Genomic DNA, 12,920 nt, shown 5'->3' with positions numbered 1-12,920 from the left:
TTCTCTCGCTGTCATGACTGACAAAGCAGGGTTCTTAACCTAAATCGGCTTTGGTGAAGGTCCCAGTTTCAGTTTGTGAGGTGTTACATTAGAGAATCTTCCACAACCTATACACAGGACTGCGTTCAGATTTTTTCAGCTTCTTCTCTGGAAATCGTTCCTACAGATAAGTTCGCTATTAAACCTCATAAGATTCAGAATCGTGTTTAGTGATTTCATGTGTCGCTGCGCTAGTCTTTTTAATCTGGGCTCCAGCCAAATGGAACTATCTGCTGTCTCATTTGCAATAGGTTGTTGTGACTTTATTTTTGGACAGCTCTGTTGTGCATGCTTGATGCTTATACTGAGAGCAGCCTCTAATCCTCTTTCTTCTTCTCCATCTTCTTTCTCTTCATCAGCAGAGTCTAAATTATAAGTTGGCAGAAGAAACTCTGGCCACCTCCCCTTGACTGGACCCCACACTTTGTCATCTTTCTTCATTCGTTTTGTACTCCCATCTGGAAGGCCCTTCTCATCCCTTCTCCCACTTGCCCTGCTCTTCCTCTTCTCCCGGTGAGCCTATCTCTGCCAGCTGAGATGCTAGACATTATTCAAAATCCTCCTCTCCTCCGATGCCACAGCCTGCGTGAAACGTTATCCTGATTCTGCAATGAACCTGAGAACTCATTACTGTTCCCTGATGCCGCACGCTTTCAAATCATGTCACTCCCTTGCCTAAAACACTTCCATGGTTTCCCATCCTGCTTGGAATTAAACCCAGACTCCGCACGTTGGCACACAGGGCCCTGCACCTACTTCTCCAGGATAAGACTGTACCACTCTCCTCCTGGCCAACTGCCTTGCAGCATTAATAGCTGTCAGGTTCATTGATTCACAATGGTTCCCGAAGTGTGGTCCGTAAACCCCTAGGATGATTTTCCTAATAATACTAAGACACTATTGTTTTTTTCCCAACTGTACTGACATCTGCACTAATGATTTAAAAGCAGTGGTGAGTGAAACAGCCGGGGCCTTGGCACAAACCAAGGCACTCGTGCCCGACCACACCGGTCTTGTCCTCCTCTTAGCCATGAGCCCACTGCTTAAAAACTAGCAGGTTCACTGAGTACTCTTCATGAGAAAGCTGTGGAAATTATTAACTGCGTTAAGTTTTGACCCGGAGTACCCACCCTTTTAATATTAGTAGGATGAAATAGTAAATATCCATCAAGCACTTTGGCACATGTGAAAAGGGACTTGTGTTACTGGTTGCCCAGTGAACTAGTCATTTTTTTGGTTTGATGCAATGTCAATTTTACTTGAAAGAACAACTGATAGACAAACCAAGGTTATTCAAACGTAGGCATTTTGCAGATATTTTCTGGAAAATGAATGAAGGGAGCCTGTTACTTCAAGAAAAACAGCTGACAGTATTTTTTGCCAATGATAATGTTTGAGCTTTCAGTCCATCACTATAAGCTTGACAGCTTTCCAACACCCCAGTTTTTTGTGTGTGATTTTAAGTAATATGATTTTTTTTTTTTTTTTTTTTTTTTTTTTTTTTTTTTTGGAGAGAGAGAGAGGGCAAGTCAGGGAGAGGGGCAGAGGGAGGGAGGGAAAGAGAAAGAGAATCCTAAGCAGGCTCCACACTCAGGGCAGAGCCCAATGTGTGATCGGATCCCATGACCCTGGGATCATGACCTGAACCCAAATCAAGAGTCGATGCTTAACCGACTGAGCCAACCAGGCGCCTCTAAGTAATATGATTTTTTTTACATATTGTGTAATGAAATGTGTCAATAGTTGGAATATTTGCCTAACTTAATGAACTAGTATTTTCCATAGGACAAATGTGTGGTATTTTTTTAAAAAGCATCCATAGTTAAAAGATTGTTTCAAAAAGTAGGAAAGAGGGGCGCCTGGGTGGCGCAGTCGGTTAAGCGTCCGACTTCAGCCAGGTCACGATCTCGCGGTCCGGGAGTTCGAGCCCCGCGTCAGGCTCTGGGCTGATGGCTCAGAGCCTGGAGCCTGTTTCCAATTCTGTGTCTCCCTCTCTCTCTGCCCCTCCCCTGTTCATGCTCTGTCTCTCTCTGTCCCAAAAATAAATAAACATTGAAAAAAAAAATTAAAAAAAAAATAAAAAAAAAAAGTAGGAAAGACCTGTGATTTTTTTAATGTAATAGGGTACAAAAAAGTTCATTACTATGGTTTCCAATTCCACACAACTAACCTTTAAGAAAATACCACTGGTTGCACATTGGTGTAATATCAACAAAGACTCTGCATCTATCTGAACGTTTATTAAAATATTTCTCCTTTTTCCATCAACATATCTGTGGGAGGCCAGATTTTTTTTCACATACTTCAACCAAAACAGCATATCACAACAGATTGAATGTAGAAACAGAGATGAGATTCCAACAGCCTTCTCTTAATCTCCGAAGGAGATTTGCAACTATGAAACGGTGCCGTTCATTTCACTAATATTTGCTTTGGAAAATTTAGTTATTTTCATAAAACTGGGTTATTTAGGTTAACGCATTATGAGTTTATTATTGTAATGAATTAATGAGTGCTTTAAGCTGCTCAGTTTTAATATCTGTTAAGTACATACCAACAGACATAACGTGCATAAGCAGAAAGTCTCATGTCGTCTTCAATAAATTTTAGGAGTGCAAAGAGACTTGACACCAGTATGTTTGAGAATCGTAGCAACTAGAAGCATTATTTTTTTTTTAATTTTTTAACGTTTATTTATTTTTGAGAGACAGAGAACACAGAGCACAAGCCGGGGGAGGGCAGAAAGAGAGGGAGACAGAATCTGAAACAGGTTCCAGGCTCTGAGCTGTCAGCGCAGAGCCTGATGCGAGGCTTGAGCTCATGACTGTCTGATGATGACCTGAGCCGAAGTCGGAAGCTTAACCTACTGAGCCACCCAGGCACCCCACAACTAGAAGAATTCTTAGTGAGGACTTTGGACCTAAAATTACATGTTTGGCCCCCTGTCAGAAGAATCTAGGTGAATATTGTCCAAGTGCCTCCAAATTAGAAAAGTATATTCTTAAGTTTTTAAAAACTGTATGTGGTGGGGCACCTGGGTGGCTCAGTCAGTTAGGTGTCTGTCTCTTGATTTCGGCTCAGGTCATGATCTCACCTTTCTGGAAATCCAAGCCCCACATTGGGCTCTGTGCTGACAGTGTGGAACCTGCTTGGGATTCTCTCTCTTCCTCTCTCTCTCTGCCCCTCCCCTGCTTGCACTCTTACTCTCTCAAAATAAATAAATGAACTTAAACAAATAAAAATATAAAACTGTATGTGTTTCAATCAGGGATAGGACACGCGATCCAACTTTTCAGATGCTCTGCGGTGTATATAGGGCATCTTCTGTTCCTTTCGTTTCTCTTTATCCTTTTTCTCCTCTCATCCCATCTCCAATCGAACCGTTAGCCTGACCCCATTTCTATATTCAGTTTTCTTAATTTTTTTCCTCTTGTACTAAGTAATTGTTTTCTGAGAGAATCCCAGCTTAACCAATGTTTAATGTTGTCTCAAGGTCACTTTCCCTCAGGAGACAGAACCCTGTGTTCTTTCTCTCTTGAACAAATTGGTCTTTAGGAATAACATGGCTAGTTGGTCATTCTGTTACTTAGTGGTTTAAAAATTCAGAGTTAGTTTTTTAAAAGTGGTAACAACTTAATGATATTCAGCTGCTGCTATTCCAGAAAAATGTTTTTATTTTTTTTTTAATTTTTTTTTTCAACGTTTATTTATTTTTGGGACAGAGAGAGACAGAGCATGAACGGGGGAGGGGCAGAGAGAGAGGGAGACACAGAATCGGAAACAGGCTCCAGGCTCTGAGCCATCAGCCCAGAGCCTGACGCGGGGCTCGAACTCACGGACTGCGAGATCGTAACCTGGCTGAAGTCGGAAGCTTAACCGACTGTGCCACCCAGGCGCCCCATCAGAAAAATGTTTTTAATGAGCAAGAACTTCTATAGTAGATTTTTAATTCTTTTCTAAGGAAGCACTCCTAAAATGTGGTAGATGTATGCAAGATGATAGTACCTATCTATTTTAACTATAACTAGAACATAAAGCCTATGATTTCACAGGTACCATTGCTTAGAACAAGTTTCAGTTTTTTAAAAAAATGCAATGGGGCACTTGGGTGGCTTAGTTGGTTGAGCATCCAACTCTTGATTTCGGCTCAGATCATGATCCCAGGGTGGTGGGATCGAGCCCTGTGTCCATGCTGAGCCTGGAGCCTGGTTGGGATTCTCTCTCTCTCCCTGTGCCCACCCCACCCCCCACAAATAAAAAAAATGACTTGCTATATATTCAAGGCAAAATATAAAGTAAGTCATAGTACGGTTGGTATATGGAGAGGATGTTATTTGGATGATGGAATTTGCAACCATGTTGCAAAGAGAAGTCCCAGGTTACAGCTCATTGTACCTTCTCCTGCCTTTAGTACTCTTGCCCCTTCAACTTCCATTTCAGAATTGTTCAGTGATAATTTCCTATGATGAAGTCTTCTGAAGGTTTTTTTTTTCTCGCTTAAGCCAAATAAATGAAATTCACTTAAAACACCTTTTTTGGAATGCACTATGTAAATGTACATAATATACAAGATGAGAAGAATTTTATGTACACAAGTAAATATGTGGTTTGGATGATAAAGCTTCTAGATTTCCTAGAATCAAGACTTTATTTAGGGCAGACACTAATCTGGTTGTGGAAAGAGGATATTTTATTTTTTTAATAAAATTAATGGACCAACATCAATTTTGATAACCTTCAAAGAAAAGAAATTAATCTTGCTCGCCTCTCTCTAGGCTAACTTACGGTTTTTAAAGCGCTTGTTGACTTGACATTCCTGTTAGTCTTCTATAATGAAGTAGAATTTTAAAGACTACTTTTTTTGTGGCACCTGGGTGGCTCCTTTGGTTAAGCATCTGACTTTTGCATTCGGCTCAAGTCCTGATCCCGAAGTTCCTGGATTCAAGCCCGGAGTCAGGCTCCATGCCGGACGGCGCAGAGCCTGCTTGAGATTCTCTGTCTCTGCCCCTCCTCTGCTCTCTCTTGCTCTCTCTCAAAATGAATCAATAAACTTAAAAAAAAACTACTTTTCCCCCAAATAATGATTTCTTTCTTAAAAAGAAAAGGCACACAGAGAAAGACAAATACCGTGTGATTTCACTTATATGTGGAATCTAAAAACAGTGAGCAAATAAATGTAAAAGGTAGAAACTGACGCGCAAATAGAACAACCTGGTAGTTGCCAGCGGGGAGGACACTGGGGGGATGGGCAAGATAGGTGAAGGGGAGTAGGAGATACAGGCTTTTAGTTAAAGAAGGAATAAATCACAGGGAGGAAGGGTAAAGCACAGGGAATATACTCCATGATAGTGTAAGAGTATTGTATGGTGACAGAAGGTAGTTACACCTGACATGAGCACAGCACCAGGTTTTGAGTTGTCGAATCACCATGTTGTACGCTTGAAACTAAAATAACATTGTGTGTTGGGTGCCTGGGTGGCTCAGTCAGTTAAGCGTCCAACCTCAGCTCGGGTTACGATCTCACAGTTCTTGAGTTTGAGCCCCGAGCGTCAGGCTCTGTGCTGACAGCTGGGAGCCTGGAGCCTGCTTTGGATTCTGTGTCACCCTATCTCTCTGCCCCTCCCCTACTCTCTCTCTCTCTCTCTCTCTCTCTCTCTCTCTCTCAAAACTAAATAAACTTCTAAAATAACATTGCATGTCAACTATACTTCAGTTTCCAAGAAAAAAAGAAAAAGCTTAGCTCATATTATTAGATTGTAATATTCAATGCTTACCTTTTATGTTTAGGGAAAGACTTCAGTTATGTGTATAAATGGAAGATCTCCTTACACCCCAAAACAACTTTCCTCCTACCTACAGCCTATGCTTGGAATGCTACCATTTCAGATTCATTCTTTCAGGGTAAATATTGCTTCTCCCTCTTTTATAATGCAGTTGCTGCTGTGATAGGAACCATAGGAAGCAATAAGCACCTTAGTAAGAATGCTTTCTTTCATGCCTAGGGAAAGCCTCAGGTATCCATTGGAAAAGCATGTGTCTGCAAGAAAGAGAAAGCACAAAATGATTTGAACAACAACAAAAATCAAGACTCATTTTTTCCCGCATAACAAGAAGGGCAGAGATAGGTGTTTCCAAACATTTGCTCAACCCCTCAAAAGTATAAGGGCCAGAATCTCTATGATGCTCTTGACCTGAGGAAAGGGTTATGTCAACAGGCAGGTTCCTTTTTGTAAGGATTTTATTCAAAATCTTTTCCAGAGGACCCCAAGTAGTTTTCTGTCCCTGTTGCATGTCTCCGTAGAGCTGGGAGATGGGAAAAGAGTGCGTGGCATTTCAGCCTCTAAAATGGAAGGACGAAGGAAGAGGGGACGAAAAACACCATATAAAAGTAACTTCAAAAGACTGAATAAACAGAGGGAAAGAAAGCAATGAAGAACATAAAAGATTAATGACAGGAAAAAGGCAAAACTAAATCATAACAATAATACTATGTTGTTTTTATTAACCAGTCTTACTCTATGCCAGATACTATGCTATCTGCCTTGCATATGTGATCTCACAAAAAGCCTGTAAGGTAGATAAGATCTCCCATGTATGGAGGAGAAAACCAAAGTCAACTACTTGCCCTAAGACTTGTATCAAAGCCAGGATTTGGCCTTTGCTTGCTCTGACTTCGGCACTGCCTCTCCTGAGACCAGCCCTTAGCACATGCGGGTTTCTCTTCCTGGTATATTCCATATCATGCTTCTCCAGAATGTGCAGTAAATTACACACTGTCTGAAACACAGTGGGAATTTTCAGGCCTTGCCTAATGAGGTGGATTGAACCAAGAATGCTTCAGTAGTTGCAGCAAAGCCTGCTACAGCTCTTTCCTCTGCAATAATTACCTTTCATCTTTTCAAGTTTTCTGCTCTTGGAACTCATTACTTCCATTCCGAATTCTGATCTGATGCACAAGTGGCTTCTATCCATATTGAGTGCTTTTAGATGGACTTCTATCTTCGGAGAGAGAGTTCTGGTTGCAAGTGGCCCATGGAAGTCTGTTTTGTCTATTTGGTGTTGTACTGTCAGCTTCTCTGGGCCAATTATTTCAGTGCGTTCATGCAAGGTCACCTTCCATGTTCAATCCTATCTAGGCCAGTTAACTTTAAACCAGAGATAAACCCACAGATTGGCTATTTGTGTGAGCTCCTAAGTGAGGTTTGCACTCACTCAAAAGGCCAAAGGGTGCGAAGGAATCAAAGATGAATGTGGGAGAGTAAGAGAACTGAGAGCTAAGATCGTACCTTGGTCATTTCATATCCCCAAAGCCTAACATGGTGCCTGGTATACATTAAATAGTTGATAAGTCCATGTTTTCACTCAAGAAATATTTGGTTAGAACCCATTATGTGCCAGGCACTAGAAGCACAGCAGTAAACAAGATAGATGTGGTTCTCGTGCACATGAAACCTATATTCTTAGGCGGAGATAGGTGATGAAAAGCAAGCACAATTTTAAAATAAAGGAAGAAGGCCCAAATGTCCCTCAGCTGGAGAGTAAACAAATAATGGTAGAGTCATAAAATGAAATACTACTCGGCAATGAGGATGAACGAGGTATTGCTACCCCCACCCACACAGCAGAATCTCATAATGCACGATGGCACTGACCTCAAGTTCAAAACCATCAAAATGAATCTCTGCTGATAGAGGTCAGGCTAGTGATCCCCTTTGGAGAGGGGCAATGATTTGGAGGGGACATGCAGCAGCTTCTGGGGTCCAGGTAATGTTCTTTACCTTGATAAGGAGAATCGGGTCTATTAGAAAGTTCACTTTGTGAAGATTTCTCAGGCTCTGTGCTTATGACATATGTTTTCCCATGTGCATGTTATAATTCAGCTAAATAAACTTATCTTAGAGAAGTTAAATGCTGACTATAATAATGGCTGCGAAGGCATTGCACAGGACCCATGGCAGTGTGATAGCCATCAGCTTAGGGCAGCACTCCTGTAGACAGGGTGGTCAGGGAAAACTTTCCTATGAGATGCTAGGCAGGCTGAGCCCTAAAGGTGAGTAGGTGGCAGCCACGGGAAGATCAAGGGCAGAGCATCCCAGACAGGGGCAATGGCAAGTGCAAAGGCTATCAGGGAAGAAACGTGGGGCATGCTTGAGAAAGAGAACAGAGGCCAGTGTGGCTGGAGCTGAGTAAGAGGAGAGCAGAGTAAGACAAAACAAAGCCGACAATAGACCGAGACTACATCATGCGAGGCCTCAAGGCCATTTGGTTTCTGGTCTGCCCTGTATGATTTGACTCTTTCTGTGCCAGGCAGCATGCTAAGCTCCTTAGGCACATCCTCCTATGTTCTTCTTATCTTTCCAGCAACCCTGGGAGTAGGACTTAGAATTCTATTTTATACATGAAGAGCTGAGGCTTAAGGAAATCAGTTTGCCCAAGGTTACCCTTGGAAATGAGTATTATCACCAGGATTTGAGTCCATATCCCTTTGACCCCATCTGTGTTCTCAAATCCTGACTTCTGACCCTGACTCTGAGCTCTGGCATCTAAATAAACTTCTACTTTGCAGTATGACACATGTACCCTCAGGACTGTGAACAAAGTGCTGAGAAAGTAGCCACCTCATCCAGAAAAGTCTGGGAAGGAGCATGGGGTTGCATTTTGAAGACACGTCTGGAATTTTCCCATAGGCATGCTTTTTCAAGGAAGTAGTATGCGTAAAGCCTCTAAGCTGAGGATTAATCATCACAGCAGCTACTGTTTATTGATCATTCATGCTGTACCAGGCTATGCAGTGAATATGTCACTTACTCCAGTTAGACTTCACAACAATCCTATGAGGTCAGTAATGGCCCTGTTTTACAGATGAAAACACTGAGGTGTAGACAGCTTAGTCCTTTGCCCAGTGAGACACGGTGAGTGAGGTAACTAAATACGTGATTTGCTTGTTTAATTAGTGATGAGGGAAAATAGTGAACTTGGACTGGCAGGCATCAAAACCCAGTCATAAGCATAGCTCTGCCTCTAGAATCTGTGCCCCTGACTCTCTCACTGAGAGCTTGAGGTGTTCGAGGAAGTGGGGGGTGTTTCATGGGGCTTCATGACGGATGTTCTCCGAATTTGACTCATGTTAATGTTCCTGAAGTCCTTCTCCTTTTAAGCATTTTACATTCTGTAATCTCTTCCCTCTGAAATCCTAAAACATACTTTTGTGCGGTTGTCGTTGTTGTCGGTTTGTATGTTTTTTTCCTCTCCATCTTGACTACAAGGTCCCTGAAAACAATCCCTTATTTCCTTGAATTCCCTATTGCCTTGCCCTGGCCCCTGAGGTCAGAGGTTGGATTGTTTTTATTGACCACTGATACCTCAGGACATGGGGTAGAACCAGGCAGGTAATAGATGCTCCGTAAATATTTCTTGAAGAACTGAGTACTCTGCTTATTTAACAAAGGTTAGAGTGATAATGGATGTGGCTTGGGTCAACAATCAATCTTCATCATTCAGATGGTGTGTGCCTACTTTTGTTTCCATCCCTTGAGATTTAAGGCAAAAGCAAGGGGTACTGGTGGCCACTCCCTCTCCTGTTCCATTACCCCACTCCATCCCACCCCCCAGATCGTGCAGATTTGGTATTAACCCAGTGTTAGAAGGAATTCTGCATGTAACTTCTGTGAGATGCCTTGGTTGGTACTATACTATACTGTAAGGATTTGTGACTTAGGCCAGTGAAGGCTGAACTACTTGATAGAAATTAATGTTCTGGTGTCATTTTTACGAGAAAATCAACTGGTGCCCAATAATTCAGTTGAAATGTTTTCAAATGCATACAAATAACTCTGATTTTTTCTGTACAACTCCAGTGACACCAGTATCCTTGGATCCTCACATCCTGGGTCAGACCAGGAAAGTCTACACGGCTTAGCAGTGAGTTCATACCATGCTCTAGGACCGGCTGTCCAAAGTGGTGACCGCCAGCCACACGTGGCTATTGCACACTTGCGGTGTGGTGATTCTGAATTGAGATATACTATGGGTGTAAAATACCACCAGAGTTCAAGGATATAGTATAAAGAGAGAACGTAAAATATCTCATTAACCATTTCTATGACAATTTTATGTAAAATAATATTTTTGACATATTGGCTTCCACAAAGTGTATTAATATTTATTTCACTTAGTTTTTGATACTTTTTAAAGTGAGACATGCAGAAAATGTAAAATTACACACGTGGCTAACCTGAGACAGTGGTGCTCTAGGACATGACAAATATCAATCTGTTAAACACCTACCTCTTTTACATCTGCCCCTAACATCACTAGTCTCCCTTTTTCCAAAGTTACAAAATTAGTTAAAGCACCCCAGATCCCACCTCTGTCCATTCTCAAAACTCTACTCCTTGTTTCCTGATTGAATCAAAACTCAAGCCAGGCTTCAGTGTCCTATAGCTCTAAACATTATTTTCTACTAGCAAGATTTGCATTGATTCTAATGATGAAAGCACTTGAAATGTATATAGAAATGGGGTGCCTGGCTGGTTCAGTGGAGCAGGTGACTCTCGATCTTTGGGTTGTGAGTTCAAGCCCCACGTTGGGTGTAGAGATTACTTAAGATAAATAAACAAAATGTTTTAAATGAATCAGTGCATTAATGAATACAGAAACTCAAAATTTTAAAAAAGAACTCATGTTATCAAATAGCTATTACTATGCCAAGGCCATAATTAGAATTATCACCATTTTCCAAGTGAGATAAATAAGGATGGTGTAACATTTACTTGTTAAACTGGCCTTATTCCAGAAGGGCTTCTAACTCTCTGGCCAATTCAGAGGATATAAGTGACTTTTCCAAGATGACACAATGGCTGATGGAGCTGGGACCAGAATGATCTTTTTTAAGCTTTCTTCTACAACAGTTAGACACAGTATCCCATTATCAATTTATAGAGTATAACTTTTTATAAATAATAGTAAAAACGGCAAAGTTTTTAGCTGACTTTCTTTTCATACAAATTAGAACTGATTAAAGGATATTCCAAGATTTCTTTCGTGCACTGCCTTCATTTATTCAGCAAAGCGCTTATGGAGTGCCTGTCTTGTGTAAAGCACTAAGTTGGCCCTGGGGAGACATCAATGAACAAATAACAAAAAGGGACATATCATCTAACAAATTCAATCATAACTAACAAGTAGTTAGAATAAAGGGCTGTGGAACCTACTCTCTTAACAACACTCAAGTATGTAAGACAGTACTGTTAATTATAGTCACCATGCTGCGCATTAAATCCCCAAAACTTACATCTTATAGTTGGAAGTTTGTATGCTTTGGTCAACATCTCCCCATTTCTCCCACCCCTGAGATGCTGGCAACCACTCTGTATTTCTCTGAGCTCAACATTTTTCAGATTCCATATGTAAGCGAGAACATAACAGTATTTGTCTTTCTCTGTCTGCCTTATTCCATTTAGCATAATACCTTCTGGGTCCATCCATGTTGTCACAAATGGCAGGATTTCTTTCTCTTTTATGAATAATAATCAAGTGTGTGTGTGTGTGTGTGTGTGTGTGTGTGTGTGTGTGTGTGTTCAAACATCAGTGATCACTTTGGTTGTTTCCATGTCTCGGCTATTGTGAATATGCTGCAATGAATGTAGGGGTGCCACTATTTCTTTTGAATAGTGATTCCCTTTCCTTGGGATGTATACCCAGAAATGGAATTGCTGGATCGTATAGCACTTCTGTTTTTAATTTTTGGGGGAAACTCCATGTTATTTTCCATAGTGGCTGCACCAGTTTACATTCCCATCAACAGTATGGAACAGGGGTTCCATTTTCTCTACAGCCTTGCCAACAGTTGTTATTTCTTGTTGTTGTTGTTGTTGTTGTTGTTTTTATGATAACCATTCAAACAGGTGTGAGGTGATGAGATATAGTGGGTTTGATTGGCATTTCTCTGATAAGTGATGTTGAGTATCCTTTCATGTACCTGTTGGTCATTTGTATGTCTTCTTTGGAAAAATGTTTAATCAAGTCTTCTACCCATTTTTTCATTGGATTTTTTGTGGTTTTTTGCTTTTATATGAGTTCCTTATAGATTTTGGATATTAACCCCTTATGAGGTAGATGGTTTGCAAATATTTTCTCCCATTCTATAAATTGCCTTCTTATTTTGCTGATTGTTTCTTTTGCTATAAAGAAGATTTTTAGCTTCGTGTAGTCCCACTTGTCGATTTTTGCTGTTGTTGCTTGAGCTCTTGATGTCATATCCAAAAATTCATTGCTAAGACCAGTGTCAAGGGGGTTTTGCCCTGTGTTTTCTTCTAATAGTTTTACAGTTTTGGGTCTTACATTTAAGTCTTTAATTCACTTAAAGTTAATTTTTGTGAGTGGTGTAAGATAGGGGGTCCAATTTCTTTCTCTTGGGTGTGAATATCCAGTTTTTCCAGCATCATTTATTGAGTATCTTGGTGTCCTTGTCAGTTATCATTGCCTGTATATTCATGAGTCTATTTCTGGGTTCTCAATTTTGTTCTGTGGTCTATATGTCTGTTTTTATGCTAATACTATACTGTTTTGATGACTATAGATTTGGAAAGCAGGGTATTTCAGACCACCTGAGGTGCCTGTGTGGTGGTTTGTTCAACAACAACCCTCTCTCACGAAAAGCAAAAGAAAACAAAACAAAAACAACAAGCCAAGAACACATGACTTACATAGCATTTGACAATTTCCATGGTGTAAATATTCCCATCCTGGTTGATATCTGGCTTCCAACAAGGTGTCACGGAATGTGGAGTTGGGAAGAGGTATATGGTAGCACCCATTATCTATCGTTTCCACCCTACAAATACAATAGATAGATAGATACAATAGATACAATTTTGAGG

At 40.8% G+C, this 12,920-nt stretch overlaps 1 protein-coding gene across 13 annotated transcripts in view; it reads left to right on the top strand.

Annotated features, from left to right (window-relative positions):
* Window positions 1-12,920, top strand: part of CADPS (calcium dependent secretion activator) — a 477,681-nt gene that overhangs the window by 95,803 nt on the left and 368,958 nt on the right. The window lies entirely within an intron of this gene.

Source organism: Lynx rufus, unplaced genomic scaffold (genome assembly GCF_022079265.1).
Source record: "Lynx rufus isolate CCGP_SWC_20201006 ecotype Redwood Valley unplaced genomic scaffold, mLynRuf1.p SCAF_4, whole genome shotgun sequence".
Taxonomy (NCBI): domain Eukaryota; kingdom Metazoa; phylum Chordata; class Mammalia; order Carnivora; family Felidae; genus Lynx; species Lynx rufus.
Note: the sequence above shows the minus strand (reverse complement) of the source record. Positions and strands in the feature narration are given on the sequence as shown.